This window comes from Solanum dulcamara, chromosome 6 (genome assembly GCF_947179165.1).
Source record: "Solanum dulcamara chromosome 6, daSolDulc1.2, whole genome shotgun sequence".
Taxonomy (NCBI): Eukaryota; Viridiplantae; Streptophyta; class Magnoliopsida; order Solanales; family Solanaceae; genus Solanum; species Solanum dulcamara.
This window is the reverse complement of record NC_077242.1, coordinates 46,993,290-47,000,555: the sequence shown is the minus strand read 5'-3', so window position 1 is coordinate 47,000,555 and position 7,266 is coordinate 46,993,290.

Here is a 7,266-nt window from a genome sequence, read left to right as displayed (position 1 = left end):
TCTCATGACGACTACGCTACTAGCCTAATTTGGCCATTCTGAATGTGATGGAACTGTCAAAAGTTCATTTTGAGGTTTTTTACTTGAAGTTATGATGGAAGTCAACTTTTCATGTTATAAAAGCTCCAAAATAGGAAAACAGGTCTAAAACACAAACGAACGACCAGGTGACTGAGCTATGGGCACCAGCAGGTCATAAATGACCTCGGATCGCTATAGGAATACTCTAAAAAATAAAATGGAATCAGAAACACGACAATGACCTAGAGGGTCATTACACCCTCGCCTCTCATAATCAAATTTAATTAGTTTGTACTCATTCTATTTTGTTTCTAAGGAGAAACTAACCACTATTTCATGACCTGTCCATATTCAGTCAACTGCGATAATTCTTCATGCATGTTATTGCTTGATTTATTCAATTTTTGATGCACTGGCCAGAATTTTGTCTATTCAATTAAAAGCTGGTAGCTTATTTTGAAATCATTTCTTATTTGATTTAATAAAACTGACTAAAAAAAATAAAGCAAAAGAAATAAAGTGGTATCAAATCAAAAGAAGCAATATTTAACAAGAGAGGTCCCTTTTCAAACCTTGAAGGATCGACTTACCTCTGCTCCTATTTTGACTCTACCAAAAGGATTACAAGGGTTCGTGGTGTATTATGATGCTTCAAGGATCGGTTTGGGTTGTGTGTTGATGCAAAATAGTAAGGTCATAGCTTTTGCTTCTAGAAAATTGAAGGTGCATGAGTGTAACTACCCTACCCATGATCTTGAGTTAGCGTCCATGGTGTTTTCTTTAAAGATTTAGTAGCATTACATTTATGAGGTACATGTGGATGTGTTTACCAATTACAAAAGTCTTCAATATGTGTTCACTCAAAAGGACCTCAATCTAAGGCAAAGGAGGTGGTTTAAACTCCTCAAGGACTATAACATGAGTGTGCATTATCATCTGGGTAAAGCCAATGTTATTGCTAATGTACTTAGTAGGGTGTTTATGGGAATTATGGCTAATGTTGATGAAGAAAAGAGAGAGTTGGTATGGGATGTTCACCGGTTGGCTAGGTTGAGGTGTAGTTGAGTGGTTCTGATGATGGTAGTATGTATGTGCAAATAGATCTAAATCATCTTTGATAGTAGATGTTAAGTCAAAATAAGACCTTCACCAATATTGGTGGAGTAAATAAATTGGTAAAGGAAAAGAGTGTATAAGTCTTTTAACAAGGGGGAGATGGAGTGCATCAATACCAAGGTCGGCTATGTGTTTCGAAAGTGGATGGCCTAAGGGGTTTAATCTTGAAGAAGGCTCATAATTCCTCACATTCTATTCACCCTGGTTCTACCAAAATATACCAAGACTTAAAGGAGATTTATTGGTGGGGTGGCATGAAAAAAGACATAGAAAAGTTCATTGTTGAATGTCCAAATTGTCACCAAGTTAAGAAAAAACTTCAAAGGCCGGGTGGCCTAGCACAAGACATTGAAATCCCCACTTGAAAGTGGGAAGATGTGAACATGGACTTTGTAGTGGGTTTGCCTCGTACTCAAAAACATCATGAATCGATTTGGCGGATTATTGATAGAATAACGAAGTCGACTCACTTTCTACTGTCAAGACTTCTTATAGTGCCGAGGATTATGCTAAGTTGTATATTTAGGAATTGGTAAGGTTGCATGGTGTGCCTTTATCGATTATTTTATATCGTGGTACCCAATTCACTTGTCAATTGTGGAAATCGTTTTGAAGGGGTATCAGTACCAAGGTGAAGCTAAGTACTGCATTCCATCCTCAAACTGATGGACAAGCCGGACGGACAATTCAAACACTAAAGGATATGTTAAGGACTTATGTTTAGGAGTTCAAAGAAAGTTGGGATGACCATATACCGCTTATTGAGTTTTCCTATAAAAATAGCTACCACTCAAGTATTTAGATGGCGTCATTAGAGGCTTTGTATGGGAGATGATGTAGGTCTCTGATGGGTTGGTTCAAAGTGGGTGAGATGGCCTTGTTGGGTCCTGATGTGGTGAAAGATGCTTTGGAAAATATGAGAGTCATTAGATAAAGGTTGAAGATGGCTCAAAGTCGCCAAAAGTCTTATTCTGACACTAGGAGAAAGGATCTTGAATTTAGTATGGACGATTGGGTTTACTTGAAGGTTTCACCTATCAAGGGTGTAGTTTAGTTTGGTAAAAAGGGGAAGTTGATCCCTAGGTACGTAGGGTTCTATAGGATCTTGAGTCGTGTTGGTAAGGTTGCTTATGAGTTATAGTTGCCATCGGAAATGGCTATGGTTCATTCGGTATTTCATGCGTTGATGTTGAGGAAATATGTAGGAGATCTAAGTTCCATTGTTCCAAGATCCAAGGAAATGACCAACATGGCCATTTTGCACTCCTTGGACACCAAGCTCGAGACACCAAAAATGAACTTGTTTATTCTAGCATGGGGGTCAGAGACCATGAAGGGAGCATACTTTGACAATGTCGTGAATTTGAGGGCATACTCCCTCACACTCATACCCCCTTGATGGAGGTTGATGAACTCTTGGATTTTGGCCTCTCTAAGCTTCATTGGGAAGAAACGGTCTAGGAAGTCACTTTTGAACTCTTCCTATTCTATCGGTCCCCTTTCTCCATTCCTCTCAACAATTCATTGCTCAATCCACACTCGAGTTGTGACCTTGAGTTGATAGGCCACTAGCTTGGTCTTCTCATTCGGTAGCACACCCATGATAGTCATAATCTATTACATCTCATCGATAAACTCCATAGGGTCCTCATCTATCTTAGAATTATCAAACTCGGGCGGATTCATCCTTTGGAAGTCCCGAATTCGAGAAGCCAGATTTTTTACGTAAGGAGGAGGGACATCTTGATGCCCTTGGTGGGATACAACTTGAGCCAATAATGCGACAATGTTATGGAACTCGGCATGAGTTACCCTTTCCTCATGATAGAGAGCATCGAGAATCATAGAAGCTTGGTCCTCGTCGCCAACCCTTGCTCTTGGAGGTGCTCTTCTGCGAGGCATTATCTAGAGAACAAAAAATTGATCGTTAGTTAGAGGAAAACTTAGGACACTCTAGAGCACGACATGAATTGAAAGAAGTGAAGACTTTCCTAAACATCCCATAGTATCTTATTTATAGTTGTGGCACATTTCACAACCGCAAACAAGACCCTATTTGATGTTATATGATGGACTTCGAGGACCATTTCAAAACCTCTTGCTCTAATACAAAGTTTGTCACAATCCAAGTGTAGGGCCTACACATAACACGGCAAATAAGACACCCGAAGGTACCTCACCCAAGCCTCTTCGCATTCATTAAGCATTTCATTGGTAATGATAAATAAATCAAGCAAAAACATAAGGGATATAAGGACTATGTGCTTCTAATAAGAGTCAAAGACAGCATAACATCCCTTACTTTGTCCAACTCTACCTTCTACATTAAGACTTAGCGGGGACTAAGACATGCCCCTAGTTCACCCTCAAGATTAAGTCAAAGAGATACCAAACTTCATTTACATGTCTAAATATAACATAAACTAGATAAGATAGGAGTGTCGTTCCCGGAAAATGGGAACTCACCAAAATGGTAGCCTTCAACGTTCAACTTAGCCACGGGGAGAAGAGTGTAAAGCGACGATGGTCCCTACATGGTGATATCATATAGGCAAAAGTATGTGTTAGTACTTTGAATGTACTAAGTATGTGATTATGCTATGAAATAAAAAACATAAGAGAGACAGATATAAGCAATATGCATAAGTGAATGCATGCATGAGGAATTCATCATATGAAACCTTAAAACATTCATTTTGTGAAGAAGTGACCATAACCGACATTTAAGACCATGCGAGCTATTACATGGAATCCAATGACTCCTGCATCGGGGCAGGCCGATGACTCCTGCACTGAGATAGGGGAGACTAACTTGCCGAGGTAGAACTCCGATCAACTTAAAACATTCTTTTAACTTTAACTTTAATATTTGATGGCTACAAAGGTCTAGCCGACAAGGGATCTTATGGTGGCACATAGTTAATGCAACATGAGACTTTATTTAAGGACCCTTTTGGTCGAGTCCCCATCTACATGGTACATTCGGTGCTAGGTCAAATTCTATAGAATAACATTTAAACATCAATATAGCATAAGCATTATATAACTTTAACATTAAAACATCAATCGGTGGGATAGCTCATTAAATCCTTTGGTTTATAATATCATCATGGTTGCCATACCCTATTTACTATTCTACTAATGAAACTTGATTTATAAGAAAATTAGGTCTACAATTAGTGATGGTATTCTGGGTACTATGCTAAACGGACCTTCCTTTTTGGTAAATGTTCAGAAGCATTAACGGCATATAGGGATGTCATGCATGTCATATCACAACCTTAAACATTTCATTTGATTCAACATGAGTATTGTCCTTTCACATTGAAATCTTACTTTGGCTAAGAAGCTCTTTTATCAATCAATCACTTCATAAAGACTCTCTTTCATAAGCATTTACTTCATAACACTCATTTGGAGTCAAACTTCATTCCAACTTTACTTTGCATAGGAAAATAGGTGGACTCATTTCATAAAAACCTTTCAATACCTTGAAAGAACTCTTGCATACATGAAAGTAATGGAAATGCATAAAATACACACTATTAAAACAACTCACCATATATGTCTTAAAACTTCTTTCAAGCCTTCATATAGACACTTTAATAACATTATAACTTCATGAAATCAAGAGTCAATATACATCAATACATGTAAGGAAACTTCAAATATATCATAATCTATACATTTAAAGTCATCATATAAAAACCCATAAGATTTCATCATTTTGAATTGAAAAGCTAGTTTGAGAAAATATTTGGGCTCCACTGGTGGAAGGACCTATGGATGAAAACTCACATACCTTAGGGGAAATGAAATCCCTAAGAACACTTGAGGAAGAAAGGATATTTGAATGCCTTGAATTTGAAAACCCTAATCTTGGCTTGAAGCCATTGGAAGAACTTGAGAGGAGAGGATTTATGTTGGAGAAGTTAGAGTGAAAGAAATGAAGGATTTGAGGGGTTTAGGGTCTTTAGATAAGAATTCAGTCCTCAAAATGACACCATTTTGATTTAAAACATAGAAAAAGATTAGAATGTCCCTTTAAAAATCTGTCCAGAAGAGACTTTATGGGGATCATTCACGGTCCGTGGTGCTCACCACGATCCATGGTAAGGTCCCGTGATAAGGGACTTAGAGAAATTCAGAAAAGGACTTGCAGGATAGTCTCTGAAGTTTCTTCACGGACACCTTGACGGTCCATGAAACTCATAATGGCCTATGATGGTCGTCCGTGGACCCTGTTTTGGGAAAATTCCTGAGGGTCTTGGGAAGGACTCACCACGGAGGGCATCATGGCCTGTGTGCTTACCGCGGTCCGTGGTCCTCCATCGTGGTTCGTCCTCAACAGACTAAGCCTCTAAATCTCTACCATAGTTGCACACCACGGTCCGTACACTACTAAAAATACTAAATTTAGCGACGGGCTGATTTTGTAGCTAAACAGCAAAATTCATTGTTAATCCTTTAGCGATAATTTTTTGTTAGCTATGAGCTAAATAGAGTTGGACCAGCGACGAAGTTCATAGATAAATGCAGTATTTTTTAGTAGTGGTAGTGCTTACCACGGTCCGTAAAGGCTTCCGTGGTTAGCTTCTGGTGCCAGTTTTCTGCAACTTTTGAGAATTCATCCTTAGTTCCTTGGTTTAGGACCTTTCACATTTCCGGGGCCTTACACTTTCACTAACATAAATATCAAATAGCTCTATTTATTAAAATATTAAACTATTATAAAACATTGCTCATTACTTTTGTTTTTGTTAACATTCGAATCTAAAAAATTATAACTTTTAACACATTTTCATTGATCACGGATTATGCTATTTAGGTGACCGATTTATTGGATCATATATCATTTTTGTACAAATATATATATATATATGAGAAAAAATAAAATATGACTATCAACTTGAATTTATTAATATAAAAATAAAATATTCAATATAATCTTAGAGATGATAGTGTATACATAATCTTACCTATAGGGCAGCCCGGTGCACTAAAGCTCATGCTATGTGTGGGGTTCGAGGAAGGGTCTGGCCACAAGGGTCTATTACGCAGCCTTACCTTGCATTTCTGCCAGAGGCTATTTCCAAGGCTTGAACCCGTGATCTCCTGGTCACATGAATGACAACAACTTTACCAGTTACTACAAGGCTCCCCTTCAAATTATTCATAATAATCAAAATTATTTAATAGATAATGATGTATAATTGTGTAATTATTCACAAAAAGTGTGAGTAATAATTCAAAAAATAAAAGGAAAAAGGACAAATATACCCCCGAACTATCACAAATAGTATGTAAATATCCTCCGTTATACTTTAAGGTTATCTATACCGTTATCGTCAATCTTTTGGGTTCTTTATACTCTTAAAACTAACTGACGGACACGTGACTTCATCTCAACACTTTACCCAATTTTATTTATTTATTTACCCAAATTTTAAAGATCCACACATCTTTCATAATTTACCCACTCATGAAATTAAAATATCATGACATTCAAAATTAAAATAAAAAACAAAAGACCCTTCTCCATTAAAACATAATGCAAAGCATACATATTAAATCAAACAAAAGACAAATTTGTCAATACATTCATTTGCAGCTATTTTTTAAATCTCATCAAAACATTAAATCTCATCAAAACAAAAACATAGTAACATGTGCTTTCAATGAAAAACAAGGGATCCGTTTTAATTTTTTGTTGAAATCGATTTGTTGTTAGTGAAAGGTAATGAAATACTACCATCATTAATAGACAAAACTTCAAGTTTAAAAGGGAGTCTGGAATCAAATCAAAATATTTGAATTTAAGTTAATTTGTTGTTGTTGAAAGGGGTTAAAAATACTATCACCATTGATGGACAAAGCTTCAATTTTAAAGATAGATCTGCAATCATTAAAAAAATTGAACTTAAATTGACTTGTTATTGTTGATACGGGTTGAAAATATTACCACCATTGATGGATAAAGCTTCAATCTTTAAAGTGAATCTACAATTGGATCGAAAATTTCGAGCTCAAATCAATTTGTTGTTGTTAAAAGGGTTTGACAATATTTGTGAAATAGATTTTGATAAATTGAACAAAGTGCACCATAGATTTGTTGTTGTTGTTGAAAAG